We start from the raw sequence: 17,058 nt of genomic DNA on the forward strand, positions 1-17,058 counted from the left end.
CCAAACCAGAACTGATAAGAGAACTCCAGGTCTCACTGACCAATGCCTAGAGCTCTGACTACATGGAAGAATTTTCCAGGCAAGAAATTGACAAGCGATATGATTCATACGTGGCCGAGCTATCGAGACAGTATGATGGACAGGTTAGGAGATGGATTACAGAGCTGGACATGCCTGGACTAGAATCTTATTCTACCACTCTCAGTTTCCAGCGCGCTAGCAGCTTCCCACCTCAAGAGCCTGAGTCTCCATTTCTTTCCAGTGAGCATTCTCCGCCACAAGCAGGTGCAACCCAGAAGCCCCCAGGAGCTGACATCCACGGGGGAAGCCATCACCAGTGAAGAACAGGAATCCATATAAACTGCAACATCTCCATCTTCTAGTGGGAGGATTCTGAGGCACGTTCCACAGAGTGTATCAAAGGATCCCCAGCAGAGCTGAGCCTCAGCTGCCCAGAGCTATAACCCATTCATTAACGAGCTCGTTTATTGGGTTTATCCTTTCCCCGTGTCACTATTGCCACATTGCTTAATTTTCTTAAGCCTGGGAAATTAGGATCCCATCTTTATCGTAGGGTTGTTATGAAGATTACCTGAGCGCCTATGGCCCCGGGTGTTATATGTAAGTGATGAATCACTAAATTCTACTTCTGAAACCAATATTACACTCTATGTTAACTAACTGGAATTTAAATAAAAACTTGAGACTACCAAAAAAAAAAGTTGTAAATATAAAAACGAATGTGAGAAGCTTGGCTGACTCAGTTGGGGGAGCATGCAACTCTTGATCTCCGGGTTGTGAGTTCGAGCCTCATGTTGGGCATGGAGCCTACTTAATTAAAAACATCTAAAAATATAAATGAGCTCTCATTTATGGAGCGGTCTGTACATAGTAAAGTTCAATAAGGACATGGTGGGTGTTAAATTATGAATCCCTACTTTTCAGCCTGCAGATCCAGTTCCTCCACTAGGTGGCAGAATATCAACATTCATCATCCGTGGAAGGCGTGCCTCATGCTAAGTGAAAGAAGTTAGAGATCCCGAGGGACTACGGTCAGAGTGACATGAGAAGGGCAAACCTATGATTAAAACCCAATCCAAATAAAGAAAGCAGTGCCCTGAAATTCCAGCCTCAGTCAGATTGGTGTCTGATTCAAGGCTTTGAAAGGCAGAGACTGTTGAATGAATTCCCAAAGCAACGTGGGCAACCTGTATGAGAGGAGGAGTCTGTTTGCCAGAAATTACTGGGTGCTATTTTCCCATGCCTGGGGTAATCCTAAGTCATGGGAGACGACTAGGAGGTGGAGGAATGGCAAGGAGCCAGGGAAAACCCAAACAATCACCCAAACAAAGTATATCTTGATAAGAGTGTGTGATCCTCTAGTCAGCTTTGGGACAAAATCTTTCAGGATTACTTGGTGTTCTTTTTGATGAGATGTTTGCATCACTGGACAAATCATACCAGCTAAGGATGAGTCAACTCCCTGGTTAAAAGATGGGGAGAATAGGGCATTTATCCACGGGCTTCAGTCCCTCACTGGTCGAGGGATTACCCTGGGGCGTTAACTCCCCCATACTTACAAGGAGTTGAAATGCAGGCATGTGAGGGGAGAAGCGATTGGCATGTTGGCAACTACCATACCTGCTGATGAACTCAGGTGGGTGGGCGGGGTATGGCGTGGGGGCCCCAGCAGTGACAGCTACAGCATTGCCCCTCAGGCGTCAGTGTGCCCAGGCGTCCCCGGAGGGCTTCTTCAAAGGCAGATTCTGATCCTGTAAGTCTTGGGTGGTGTCTGAGATTCTGCATTTTGAACAAGCTCATGGATGATGTTGCTGCTGCTGGTCCACAAACCACATTTCGAGAACCAAGGACTACACTGTTCTTTAAACCAGTTCTGCTCTTTCTTTCATCATCCCACATCATCATTAACCCCAAACAACATTGGAGGCCCCAGGGTCCCTGAGTTTTGGTCTTTGGCTCTCTCGGCCTCAATGTCTTCATCTTCAAAAGGAAGGGGGAGGTGGGGCCTGGATTAGATGAGCTAGCTGGAGTGGTGGATGGGGGGAGGAGCGGACAGAGGAGTTTTTTTTTTAATTTATTTTTATTTTTTATTTTTTTTAAAGATTTTATTTATTTATTTGACAGACAGAGATCACAAGTAGGCAGAGAGGCAGGCAGGGAGAGAGAGGAGGAAGCAGGCTCCCCGCTGAGCAGAGAGCCTGATGCGGGGCTCGACCCCAGGACCCTGAGACCATGACCTGAGCCGAAGGCAGAGGCTCAACCCACTGAGCCACCCAGGCGCCCCTAGGAGTTTTTTTTTTTTTTAAATAGCATTTTAATATTTAGAAAACATTGAAATTTTTAAAAATAATACTGCAGAAAAGCAAAGTAGGAGGAAATCTTGTGAGTTGGCCAAGATCCACAGAAGACAACTCCTTGTACCTAAAAGATCTCCTGGAGTGGGGGATGATATTGTAGTTTCCTGAGAGGGGCCCTAGAGATTTTTGTTTTTATGTAAAAGGAGATAGATATTGAAGGGTATTGATTCTAAAAGATTAAGAAAGACTGCATTTGATGATCTGTGTGACCTCATCCAGGTCTAATATCTTTCCACTGAATTTTCTATAAATCTATCGTATCATATTGCTGGTTTATGTCTGTCTTCCCTAACTGGCCTAGAAGCTTTCTAGCCAAGGATTCATCTCTATCTCTATCAATACTCTAGTGCCTGGCACACAGTAGATGCTGAGTAAATCCTTGGATGAATGAATGAGTGAATGAAGCTATGGCTTTCTTCTAGGTTAAAAAAAAAAAAAACAAACCGGTGTCACCATGAAGATGAGCCACATACTGGCTTTTTGGAAAGGGTCTTTTAAGATATTTTTTCAGCCTATGTGGTTTTTACTCCTTTGAAGTTTTATTGTAACAGAATTCTAGCCACATTCAACGCCATGTCCAGTATTTAATAACCCTATGAATTAATGGGAGCTGCTCCAGAGCACATACCATTTAGTGACCTCCCAGTGATGATTTTTTGGCTAGAGAATTGTTTAAAAATGGTGTTTTGGAGTAAGAAACATCTGCCTTGGTTTGCTGTGGAAGGGGAGTCTATGGAGGACATTTGGATGGGCTCTGCCTGCTTGAGCTCGCAGGGAGAGGCGGAAGCACTACTAATTACATGTCTTGCATTACGGGTTGGAAATAGATACACAGCAAATGCTCTGGCCCCACAAAGCCTCAAAAGGCAATGAAAGCAACATAGACTTCAAGGTCATTTTCAAAATTCCCAGCATGGCAGAGCAGAGCCAGCCATACAGTTTTTTCCTCTTTTTCACATGGCACTTAAGACACAGAGGAATGAACCAACAGAGGATCTGGAAAGCTACTTGCCAATCCAGAAACAACAACAATGACAACAACAACAACCACCCCACAGTGGCAAAAAGGAAGGGACAGTGTTAACCTGTGATGTTCACTGGAGGTATTAATCAGTAACTCCCTTGGGCCCTTGATAATCCTTGAAACAAGTCAGCACCTTGTAGAAGTCAGCCTGACTTGTGCAAACTTGATCGACTTCAGTGAAGACTTGCTTGTCTCCAGGTCGGTTTTAGTTGTATCATGCCCAAAGACACCTTCCTAAAAGGAAGGAAAGTAGTAGAAGCAGCGAGCAGAATGAGAGGCCTCGATGGGCTGTGAGGGCGAGCCATGAGGAGACATACCACTAGGTTCAAAAGATGAATTCTGTGACTGTAGGATGACCAGGAGTCTCTCTTAGTAATAACTCATTTAGATAGAATCTGGTGGCATCTGGGTGACAGCAAGCTCAACAAGAACCATCCATGGGATGCAGGCTATGTACCTGTGGCAGAAACGGTTGGGCTACTCTTTTCAGCTTCCCTTGCACTTGGATGTTGTCATATGACTGAGTCCTGGCCAGTTGAATGCAAGGTGCTCTATTTTCGGCTTTGGCTTATGAATACTGCCCCCACATGATCTTTCACGTTCTTTCCCCTTCTAGCTTGACACAGGCAAAAAGGGTGACTTTGGGGGCACCTGGGTGGCTCAGTGGGTTAAAGCCTCTGCCTTCGGCTCAGGTCATGATCCCAGGGTCATGGGATCAAGCCCCGCATCGGGCTCTCTGCCCAGCAGGGAGCCTGCTGCCCCCTCTCTCTCTGCCTGCCTCTCTGCTTACTTGTGATCTCTGTCAGATTAAATAAAAAAGGGGGTGACTTTGGAAGCTGTGTGTTGAATACAGCAGAACCATGAGATGGAAGAGGCATGGGTCACCACTGCCCAGAGGAGAGCCACCTGTCAATTGGGACTATGTGTGAGTGACAAATAAACTGTTATTGTGCTAAGGCAATATGCTAGTTGGGTTTCCCCGTTACAATAGCTTTCGTTACTTAATTAAATATATAGTCATGGCTGTATTTATAGAGGGATGGTAGGAAGAACAAAGAAGGGGGTAGCTCTGCTTTTCTTTCCTGGATGGTACCCCGTAAGGGAGACTTTGTCAAACCGGGACATGTATATAGATGAAAGGCAAGAGTGATGAGGAGGTGGGAACTGGTATATTGGGAAGGATGAAAGCAAGGGGGGTTCAGCCTAAAGAAAACTTTGGTGTGGAATATATGATATACAATATCTGCCTTTAAAGTTTTGAAAGTATGTCCCAGGAAAGGTTTACACTTCTGCTGTGGGGTTTCAGAGAGCAAAGCTAGGAGCAAGGTTTGGGCTCGATATAGAGAACTTGCTCATAATCAGCACTGCCCCAGACTGGAATGGCCTTTCTTACCAGGGAAAGCCTTTTCTCCATCTTCAGTGGATGCTCCGGATGGACCACTCATAGCCATTCTCCTTTCTCCCATCCTCTGCTTTTGACTACAGAACCCTAATGTTGTTGAAGTATCATCTTCACGTGATCATGGGAGAGGGATGCATCTGGATTAGTCCAAGCTGTTTAGCACATGGTATTCTATAGTAGTTCTTAGTGGTCGAGAGCTTGATATTTACCCTGAGCTGGACCAGTCAGACTTAAAGGAAGCTTTTGTGTTCTATGGCTGGGGGAAGAGATTTACCTTTTCTCCTACTCGACGTGCATCAGGACTCCTTAGTCTTGACACTCACTGGCCATCATCTTGTAGCCATGAGGGGAACCAGCCTGCAGGTGAAATCGTCACCGAGGATTGCAGAGCCAAGAGATGGAAGGAAGCTGTCCATTCAGCTGCTGACCATCCTGTGACCGATGACTCTTCTACCTCTGGGTACCACTTTGAAACTCTAGCCTGGGTGGCAGGTGGACCTCTCAGGGCAATATCTGACCTTGAGAGTTACAAACTCTGGTGAAGAAGGTACAGCCAACTTCATTAAAATTTAAATGGAGGCTTCCTTGCAACTGTTTGGAAATACATTTTGTAACAGACTTATGTTGGCTTTTGGCTGTCATACATCTTATTCAGTCCTGCCCTGTTGGCCCCCATCTCTCTACACAGGAGGTCTCCCATACCAAAAACAACTTTTTGGCCATAGAAAATGCAGACTCCCTCTTGCAGAGTGTAATATCATTGACTGAAAGCCTCTGCCTCCGAGGAACTCAATTTCCCAGGCCTCCTTACATGGAGGTAAGGCTGCAGGACTGGTTCTCGCTGATGGACCAGGAACAGTTGTGATGTACATCATGCCTAGGTCAGAAAGCTTAAGTGGTGGGCGTACCTTTATTTTCTTTATCCATCCTCCATTTGAATGGAAAGGACTCCAAGGCCCAAGAGGAGGATGGAGCCACAACATGGAGGGAGCCTGAGTTGTGAATAATCCTTGGAAGTTTCACAGCCAACTGGGAATGTCTGTGTCGGACAATTACATGCGGAATACAACCTTGGGGTTGTTTCCACAATTAGTATTGCCTTAATTAACACACCCCCATCGTGCCTGCTCTTAGTAGGAAGGCAACAGCCGTTTCAGCCTCCTGCTGACGTTCTCATTATGGAAGGCAGAGGGGTCCAGTTGTTTTTTTTCTCTTACTCAGCTTCATATGGGGGTGGGTATAAGTTTTTTCATAGAAGAGGCCCATTTCATTTTTTTTTTGTCTTGCCTTTTGTAGATGAAGTCATTCCCTTACAAAATTCTGTACTTATTTCGGCATTTGACTCTGCTTTACCATCTTAGATGCGTGATCTAACAGCAGTGGAGGTCGGCCCCACTCAGTGTTCTCCTTTTGTTGCCTGCCTTTCCAGAAAATCCAGTCGCTTTTAATTTTTTCCTTTTGTTGATGGTTTGGTCTTTCTCCTAGCTTCTGCCAATTATTTCCCTCACTTGTCTTACAGATTGCCCTCACCTGTGCATTTCTGTGGCATTTCTACTTGTTAACCAATTTCTAACATAAAGCGGTGCCATCCAATTAGCAATGTGTTACATTTTGCTGATGGGGGAAGGGTCTGGTTGGTGGAGAGAGCAGTGGACTCATTGTCCCAGAGACCTGATTCTGTTCCTTACAAGATCTGTGACCTTGGGTAAATCACTGAACTTGTCTCCCCCTGAAAAGCATTTTGCTAAGTGATTAGAATGACAGAATAACTGAAAATCTTAGGGACAGTCGCAATGACAGCAAATAACCGAAGGCCACCTAGCTAGACAGATGCGGCTAGACGGGAGGCAAGAAAGCAGGAAGGTAGGAAGTCCACAGCCTAGCCTGGGAAGTCAGGCTGGGAGAGCTGAGCCAGGGAAGGAGTGTGAGAGCACACAGCCTGCCATCAGATGATAGGCACTCATTCGATTACTGTTTCCTTTTCAGCCCACTTTGTGCTTTTGGTTCCTCCTCAAATACACTCCTTGAAGGGCATCCAAATAGAGCAGTGGCCCTGCTTCAACACTGAATCCAATCCTCACACTCTGTGAACACAAGACCGTATTGACACCCCACAGCAGTCTTTTACAGTAAGTTCATTTCTCAGTGAGCAGTTTTTCTACACTTCTGATCAGCCATTTATGTTTGCGACCGAACTGCATTAGAAAGCCTACCTCCACCTTCCAAAGACAGGACTGTGGATCAGATCTGGCAACCTCCAAACACTGAGCCTCAGTTTCCACATCTGTAAAATGGGGTGGCTCACGGATGCTCCCAGAGTCCCCTCTCCAGGCCTCTTCCAGCTGTGATGCCTGCCTTTGTTCTCTTGTTGAAAACCTCCTCCCTCTTGCCTCACTGGGGTGTACTTTGTTGTCGTGGGAACCCACAGCCTCAGGTTCCAAGGGCAACACTGGGTCCAGCCACATGGATTCACACACATGGCCACAGAAGGTCAGGACAGAGTATTTCTCTAAATCTGATGATTTGCTACAAAGAAACAAAGTATTTTAGCAATGCTGAGAATTTTTAACAAGTTTTCCCCTTTTTACCTTAGAGGTCACTTGACAAAGTAAGAGTGGACTGGGGCCATTTTGCTTCAATTTGCTAATTCTTTTTTGACTGTTCTTACAGATAGATGCATTTATCTTAGGTTATCTTTTTTTTTTTAAAAAAGATTTTATTTATTTATTTGAAAGAGAGAGAGAGTGAGAGAGGGCATGAGAGGGGAGAGGGGAGAAGTCAGATGGAGAAGGGGACTCCCCATGGAGCTGGGAGCCTGATGTGGGACTCAATCCTGGGACCCTGGGATCATGACCTGAGCTGAAGGAAGTCGCTTAACCAACTGAGCCACCCAGGCACCCCTTAGGCTATCTTTTGATGGGGAAAAAGTGATCTTCTCTTCTAAAACATACTCTGTCCTGCTTGAACTTGAGCCAGGAAAAAAAAGGCAGGGGACACAAGCTTAAATAACTGATGATATTTAGATAAAAATAATCAAAGAAAACACTCAACTAAATATTCTGAGTGGTATCCCCCTCCTAGCACACATACATACACACAACCGCACACACAGAGCCTTAGCCACCTTCCCACATAATCAAATGAACTTGGAGAAAAGGGTGCTGTCCCCTACAGAGCTTGGAAGAGGCCTAAGTCTGCCTTTTTTGATTACTCCACAGATCCAGGCCAAGTAGAGAAGCAGTTGGTTAAGGACAGTGTGGTCCCGTGGGGGAGGTGGCCAGTTATTGGAGTGCCCGAGCCAGGCACACTCATTTGCAGGGGAGCCTACGAGAATAAGGAGGTTCAGGATGCAGGCACCCTAGCCTGGTAGGTCGCCGCCGTGAAGCACAAAGAGCGGCCGGGGCCCCCAGGATGCAGGCCAGCTCTTCATGGGAGGCTCGGCATGACAGGCACGCTGCCAACTGAGACAAAGTGGAGGATCCACGCGCACAAGAGACTGTGGCTGGGCTGTCAGGCTGTATTTGTGTCTGCCTGAGCTGTTCTGAAAAGATCCTCCTTTCCTGAATCACGGAGGACCACCCCCACCCACCCAGACAATAGCGGGATGGAGTGGGGACGCTCCCCGTGCTGAGCAACAGGTTGGAGATATGGCTGTGGGAGATTTCATCTTGGCTCCTTTACTGGTAACTACCACTGAGGCCAACCCCAACGGCCTCAGTTTCCTTAGCTACCGGGATGGGATGATGAAGAGTCCGGGCCATCCCACTGAGGGGGCCTGAGACACTAAGTCCCACCCCTCCCCCATCCAAGCCAATGTCATCTCTCACTGGGGGTTTACCAGTTGCCTTTCTAGCTTTCACTCTTACCTCCCTAGAGCTTACTTTCACCCACGCTGAAACCGGAGCAGTGTCCTCAAAATGCAAGGTAAATTGTGTCACTCTTCTGCTCGAAACCTTCTGATGGCTTCCTAATGTTCTTACTGTGGCTCACAGGGCCCTACATAATCTGCCCTACACTTGGGTTACTTCGGTAACCTTACCGCCCACTACTCTCCCCCTCTCTTACTCTGTTCCAGACATATTGGCTTCTTGCTCAGACATGTCATTGCTCTTCTGCTTCAGAGCTTTTGCACCTGCTGCTCTCTCTGCCTAGAATGATTTGTCACAGGTTACCTGCATTATGCCAGGTTGCTCCACCTCCTTCGGCTCTTTTCTCAGATGCTGTCTTCCCAATGAGCTCTTCCCTGCTCACTTTATTTAAAATCATGCCTACTCTGTGTTAGCGGGCTATTGCCATAATTAGGCTGCATTTATAAACCACCCCCAAACACGGTGGCCTACAACAAGCATTTGTCTCCATACCCATGGGTGTGGCTGAGGCCGGATTGCTCTAGGATGGGCTTGACTTGTCAACGTTGCTTTAGGCTGCAGGCTGCATCTAGATCTGTTCCACGTGTGCTTATGCTGAGGCCCAGATTGAAGGGGCAGTGGCTACCCAGAGCATGCTTTTGTCGTGGTATATCATCAGAGCACAAGAGCCAAGCCAGGCAACATAAGCAACTTAAGATCTCTGTTTGCATCACACTCCATGAACGTTCTATTGGTCAAAGGAAATCACATGACCAAACTCAACATTAATGAGTTAGGGAAGTATAATCTGCCCACACTGGGGGAGGAGAGGGAGAAGAGAGAAAATATTTGCTGAACAGTCATCTAAACTATCACACACACACACACACACACACACACACACACACACACACCCCTGCTAGCACTCCCTATTTCATCTTCTGTGCGTTTTCTCTTTAGGGCTTATCATCGCCCTACCTAATGACATGTTTTACTCACCTACTTTGTCTTACTGGCTACAGTGGTGGCTCTTTGGGAGCATGGAGTTCTGCTTGTTTTGTTTACTGCTGCATCATCACTACCTTGAACAGTGCCCGGAACAGAATGGATGCTGAGTAAATACTTTTTGAATGACAGAATAAGTAAGTCGCCCTATTGTTGTAGAGACTCAGTCAAGGAAGTTCGGAAATAAACTGCAGTAGAATCTTGCAGCCTCCTCAATAGGGACATAATCTCTGCAACAGACTGCCTTTGTCACTCTGTCAGCTATATCACCATGACTTCTAACGATCATCAGCACTATCACCATCACTACCATGGTCAGCACCGTCATCCCCCTGTGACCATTACCACCAACACCACCAGCACCATTATAATCTGTCACCACCACCACCACCATCAGTGTCACCACTACAATCACCATTACCATCATTACTACCATTCCTGTCACCACCTCTACCACGTCAGCACAAACATCACCACCATCTCTACCACACCATCACTGCCACTGTCACTCTTATGCCATCACACCTCTACCCCACTACCATGATCGCTGCTGGCGCCATCACTTCCTCTACCACATACAACATAGCACCTCCAACACTGTGCCCACCCTCACCACTTCCATGGTCATGTTATGTCTACTACTGGTCCCCTCATCTCTCTCCTCCCTGTCCTCATCATCACTATCACTGTCACTATTATCTCCATTTGATGATGATGCCGGACGGTAATGCTGATTGCTCACAACTTTCAATAAACTAATTGCAGTACAGGAAGCAGAAAAAATGATCATTTTCTCCTAGTGGGCTTGCTGCAAGGGAAAAACCTCAATCTGAGAAAATTATTTCTCTTAAGAACCCCAGAGAAAAATCTATAGCAATTATACAATCAATATTTGCTACAGCTTTAGAAATGCTACCCTGTCCTTTGGAGGTCTGCAGAAATGATCAAACCTCGAATTTCACCTCCAGAGTCGCACTGAAATTGTCTCTAGCTCTTCTTCCTCTTACCCTCTTGCAGGGAAAAGAGGTTGTTTACTAAGTCATTTCTTTCACCACTTGCTTACAAGTTCATTTACTCCTTGTTGCATAATAATAGACCATGTGACTTCATGATTAATCTTTTCCATACTGAAACAAAATCTTTTTCTGAATTGCTGCTGCTTCTCTAGTTCTTTATAAACACTGCCTGACAAAAATGTGTGGGTGCTGGAAGGCCCCCAAATACCAGAGGTAAGATTAAAGTCCATCAAATCTCCACTTCAGATCAATTCTCTCTGCTTACAGAGCAAAGCCGTGTTGTCTTTCTTCTACCTCTAGTTGTTGTTGTTTTAAACATTCCTCGTTAAGGCCAGATTTCACCTTTGTTTTGTCAGGCCTGTGACTCTGAAATGATTTGCTAAAGCCTCAACTTTGTTTTTGTCCGAGGTGTCCAATGGATTGATTTGAAATACGGAAATATTCCAGAAGTCTACAAAAAAGTCTCCCTCATAAGATATTGTACCATGGGTTGGGGAAGGGTCTGTTGAGGATGGTGCGAAAATGGAGGATTTTATTTAATTCTTAAAAGCAATTTTTCTTTGAAGGAAAGAAATTGCCACTGTTTGGCTTTAGTCCCAACCCTACTATTATGATGAAACACCAAGAGTACAGTTTATCATATCCTGATGGCAATGCATCTGATTTTGATTCTATCAAATACAAAGAAAAAACTATAGCTGGGGAGGGGGGTGGTTGAAAGAGGAATGTTAGAGCCTCCTGAGATGCCTTTCTTTTTTGTGGGCATGGGAGAATGTTTTGCAGACGGAGGGAAAAATAGATGAAAAGGCCTATATTGCCAATAAAGAGACATTTGCAACGCAATGTCCAGGTAATTGTGTAACCAAGGTCCGGTATCGGGTGTGGGCATCGGATGCCAGCAAGATGGCAGGTAGCTCCAGGGCAGAAACGAAGGGACTTTCTTGATCAGCTGTCAGCTCAAAACCAGTCAGGTCAAATCTGTGTTTGGTTGTTCCCATCATTTTCTTATTCCTCTAAGTGATTCTCATCGCTGGTTGGCCTGGGACTCACGGAGCCTGGAAAAGCTCCAGGCTGAGCTTCAGTAAGAGGCAGTGGGAACTGTGTCCTTCACAGGAGTCCAGAAGCCTCTCCCAGCTGCAAGGAGTTCCAGGTGGGGCAACCCCGAGCAGCAGCAGCTCTGCAGATGGAGCTGGGAGAGCAGCTGGTCTGTGCAGGGGTGCTTCTGCTGAGCTGAGGGTTTTGCTGCTGGAGGCGGGACAGCCTCTCAGCAGGGAGGCTGGGATTTGAACTTGGGATGTGTTCAGTTGTTAAAAGATATTGGAAGCAGACACTTCCTATAAAGGGATTCAGTTTCAACTAAACGGTGTTCAGTTTACAGTTACTTTGGACCCAAAGAGGGAGTTTTTGTCTGTTTGGATCATTAACAGGATCTCTGAGGAGGGGTGCAGAGGCATTTGTAGAGCAGTGGGAAGGAGGCAGGGCAGGGGAACAGAGTAGTGTTTGGTGAGTGAGACTGTGGTCCTGTCTCCTTACCCTCTAGGCCTCTTTCAGTGATAATTTAGCCCACAAGTGGATCTGGGCTCCAACGGGCATTTGGCATATTCTAGATCAGGCCCGAGAAGGGCACATCTAAAACAGAGGTTAGAGAGAGTTGCCCACCCTGCTCCCCGAGAAGCAGACAGCAGAAAGATCCATTCGCTGAGTTTATTAGGGGTGCTCTTAGGATCAACACCTGAGAAAGAAGAGGAAGTAGCAGGATCAGGCGGGACATCATTTGAATGACAGTGTGGTCCCAACCAAGGCCTCCGCTGATCCTGTGGGGAGGTCTGGGGGTACACCCTGGCTGAGGCAGCTCTCTCTCACCAAGCGGAAAGCACTTGGCTGCCAAAGCTCCAGTCAGCTGGGGAAATGACTAATTCATTCCGAAGAGAGGACTGAGGAGGCACAACATGGCATCCACTGACTGGAAACAAAGCCAAAGAATTTTCTCTAGAAGGGAGCCAGCAACGGATGACGTGTTAATTTACTCCGTTTCAGTGTCAATTTTAGCCAATTCAAAAAAGAACTTGAGTGTTTACTGTGGTCCTGGCACTGGGGATACACAGATGAACAAGATAGGAGGGGCCCATGGCTTGGTGGAAAGGCAGGTGTCAGAAATTAACCAGCGCTCAACAGGATTATAGAGGCACTGAACAGCTAGAATGGGGTACAGAGGAGGCTGTCAGCTTCACAAATGTGTGCTGTTCCATGTTTTGTGCGGTGTCCCCTCCTGAAAGGCCTTATATCTCCAAATACAGTCATGGTGTGGTTAGGGCTTCAACATATGAATTTGGGGGGTACATAATTCAGTCCATAATAGCATCCATCAATAATTCTTGCTTCCAACAACTGTTACCATGGTGTTGCCAAATGGTGTTTTTCAATTTCCATGGTTTCGTCTACATCTATTAATTAGAATCTCCTGGAAAGGAGAGCTGCTCTTGAACTTACTTACTTGCTTGTTTGTTCGCTTATTTATTTATTTATTTATTTATTTATTATCGGTACAAGCATACCTCAAGGATATTGCAGGTTTTGTTCTAGAGTACTGCAATAAAGCAAATATCACAATAAAGCAAATCAAATGCATTTTTCCCAGTGCATAGGAAAGTTACATTTATACTATATTTAGTCTATTAAGTGTGCAATAGCATTATGCTTAAAAAAACAATGCACATACCTTAATTAAAAATACTTTATTGCTAAGAAATACCAACCATCATCCAAATTTCCAGTGAGTTATAATCACTGATTACAGATCACCATAACAAATATCATTATCATCATCATCATCATCATAAACTTTGAAATATTGTGTGAATTACCAAAATGTGGCACAAACATGAAGTGATCGATGCTATTGGAAAAATGGTGCCAACAGACTTGCTTGACACAGGGTTGCCACAAACTTTCAATTTGTAAAAAATGCCCTCTGTGAAACACAATAAAACGAGGTATGCCTGTACAGACATTTTCCCCTATGGGTTGTAATCCATTACTGTTATTATTTCATTGTTAAAATTGCCCTGGATTTGATTCCTGGGAGCTGCTTTGTGTTGGTTCAATGTCCTTTCAACACGACCCTTCATTTTTTTGAACACTTCCTTATTTTCTGTCTCCATGAGATGTACCAGGCTTTTCTTACATTTTCCTTTCCTAGCCCTGAACCTGAAGTCACCATTTTTCTGAGGAGCCCTGGTTCCTTTTCTTGGAGAAAGGTGTTTAGAAACCAAGATATGGGTGCTAGGTGTGCTCATTGCTACTGCAGTGTCACTACTCTCTGGTGCTATCAGTAAACAGAGCTAGGGAATATACGTATGTATTCTCACACAAGGATAACACACACCTGTATTTATTTCTCTGCCCCTCCCTATGCACATATGTTTTAAAAATCATGAATTCATATTGATACTCCCTGCAGTCCAACACTACAAGTTTTATTTCAGCCTTCCTCTTTTCCTTATTTGCAGTGCCTTTCCCCAATGCTGAGAAACCTTGTTCTCATTATCCATGATAAATTTATGTATTTGCTCCATCCTAGTACACACATAGTTCAGAATTGCTGAACTAAATCCCTGTGAAAAACTAACTAGAGAACCTTACTAACTAGAGAACAATATATAGTTTTTTATGTCTTTAACCTTATGGAATACAAACTACTGTTTAACAAATTTACTTAGGTTTGTTATTTTCCTTTTAGTGTGCTTATATTGTTCACTTGTAATACAGTTAGACTCATTTGTTACTGATTATATATCATCCTGAGCTCTCTTTATATCTTGGATTTAATCTTTGTTTTGTTGTGTTGTGTTTTAGGGTAATCGAAGCATTCACACAGTTCTAAAAGCCAGGTCTAAACAAAAATGTATACTCATAAGGATGTCACTTCCCATTCATCTCTACTACACTGTTCCCTTCCCCCATTTTTTCCACTCCATTTCCACTCATCCCCTAGAGTCACCTTAGATTCTAGCTTATCCTTTTTAGATTTCTTTTGCACAACTGAGCAGATACATGTCCATTTTCTCATATCGCCTTGTTTCTCACATGAAAGGGAGCATACTGTGGGTAATCTTTTGCACTGTCTCTTTTCTTTTTTTTTCCACTCAGCGTCATGTCTTGGAATTCACTCTCTATCAGTTCATAGATATCTTCCTTGTTTCTTTACACATGCATGTGGTACTCCATTGTGCTGATTTTCCATTTATTTATTCAACCACTCTTCCATTAGCAGCGTTAAGTTGTTTGCAACATTTTACAATTACAAATGATGGCCACAATAAATAATCTTGTGCATATATATAATTGTATTGTTAGATGTATTTCCTAGAAGAGGTATCACTGTGTTGAAGGATAACTTGTGTATGTAATTCTGTACATATTGTTAAACTTACCTCCAGAAGGGTTGCACCAGTTTGCATTCCCACCTGTCATGTATGAGAGTGCCTCTTTCCTCACAGCCTTGCCAGCACACTTTGTTGTCATACTTTTAAAGTTTTACTAATCTGGTAGGCGAGAGAGGGTATTATAGTGTTGCTTTATTTTTTATTTCTCTAATTATGAATGATATTTCTTATGTGTAAGAGCCATTTTTATAACTTCTTTGTGAATTGTTTGTTCATGTCTTTTTCAGATTTTTTTAATCAAGTTTTTTGATCCTTTGTCCTTCAGGGTTTTTTCAAAGATTTTTTAGAAAGTTTATGATGGTTAAAAAAAAGTGTATATATAACATAACACTTGCCATTTTATTCATTTTTAAGTGTACAATTCACTGGTATTAAGTATATCCACAGTGTCATACAACCATCACAACTATCTATTTCCAGAACACTTTCATCACCCCAAACAGAAAGTCTATAACCATAAAGCAATAATTCTTCATTCTACCCTTCCCATAGCCCCTTGGCTTTCCATTTTTAAGAATTATTTCTATATTAGGAATATTAATGCCTTTTCTGTGGTATAGTTCAGATTTTTTCTCTCCATTTTTCAGTTGTCTTTTAACTTCTTTTATAGTGTTTCTGGTCATGGAAAGTTTATTTTATTTTAAAAATATTCTATTTTTAAGTAATCTCTACATTCAACATGGGGCTCAAACATAGAATTCTTGAGATTGAGTTGCATGTTCCATCAGCTGAGCCAGCCAGGGCACCCCAAATCTTATTTTTAAGTTATCAAATTTGTCAATATTTTCTTTTATTGCCTCTGAATTTTGAGGCATAGTTAAAAAGCCTTTTCCACACCCACATTATAGAGGAATTCACTTATGTTTTCTCCCAGCACTTATATGGTTTCATCGTTTTTTCTTTTACATTTAGATCCCTGATCCATTTGGAGTTTGTGCTTGTGGGTGATGTATGTACAGATGGATCTAAATCAATCTTTTGCCTTATGGCTAGCCAGTTGTTCCAACACTATTTATTAATAGTGTCTTCTTTCTCTACTGATTTAAAATACCACATCATTCACATACCAAGATCCTATAAATGTTTGATTGTGACTAAAATGGCATTGATTTTATATGTATGTCTCCAATTTATAAAATAATTTTAGAAGAAGCAAGTTGTTGTCTAGACTCATAGAATTTTTTTTTATTGAAAAGGACTTCAGAAGTCACGTGGGTCAACCTCCGATGACTCCTCTCCATTTTCAAGCTAACCTCTCATCTTAGCCAAAGAAATTCCTAATGATCTGATCTGTCTGTGCCTGCCTTTCTAGATTTTTGGCCCACCTCCTTCCTTTCTCCAGTACCCTACACTTCATCCTATTGAACTTCCTATAATGCTATTTCTTGCCTCTATGCCTTCACATATGCCATTCCATCTGCCCAGAATGCCATTCTTTCTCCTTCTCTGAGAGGTTTAGCAGGCAAATCTCATGTCACTTCCTTTAGGAGACCTTCCCCAACCTTTCCATCAGAGCCACAACCTCCTCTCTTAGGCTTTTGCAGTACCCAGGTATACTAAGTCACGGTGTCATTGTACCATATGACAACTGGGGGCTTCTTTTTCTGCCTCCCCCATTAGAGTATGAGTTCATTGAGGCCAAGGACTGTGTCTTAATCTTGTTCTTTGTATCGCTAGATACAAAGACAGCTTGGTAAATACAGAGCAGTACATCTGGGCTTGCCTTGAGTTCTTCAAATAACAGACAGTTTGCTGCTTCATAAGGCAGCCTATTCCATTTTTCAGTTTTTCAAAACTTCTTCCTCACAGCAAGCTGAACTCTACCTTTCTGCAATTTCTACCCACTAGTCTTCGTTGTGTCCTTAGGAACCCAATCTCTTATTAGAGGGCAGTGATCTGTTTCCCTAGCTGGGCCTTGGCCATGAACACAGCTATAACTG

The sequence above is a fragment of the Lontra canadensis genome, unplaced genomic scaffold, assembly GCF_010015895.1.
Source record: "Lontra canadensis isolate GAN:19392208 unplaced genomic scaffold, GSC_riverotter_1.0 scaffold116, whole genome shotgun sequence".
NCBI lineage: Eukaryota > Metazoa > Chordata > Mammalia > Carnivora > Mustelidae > Lontra > Lontra canadensis.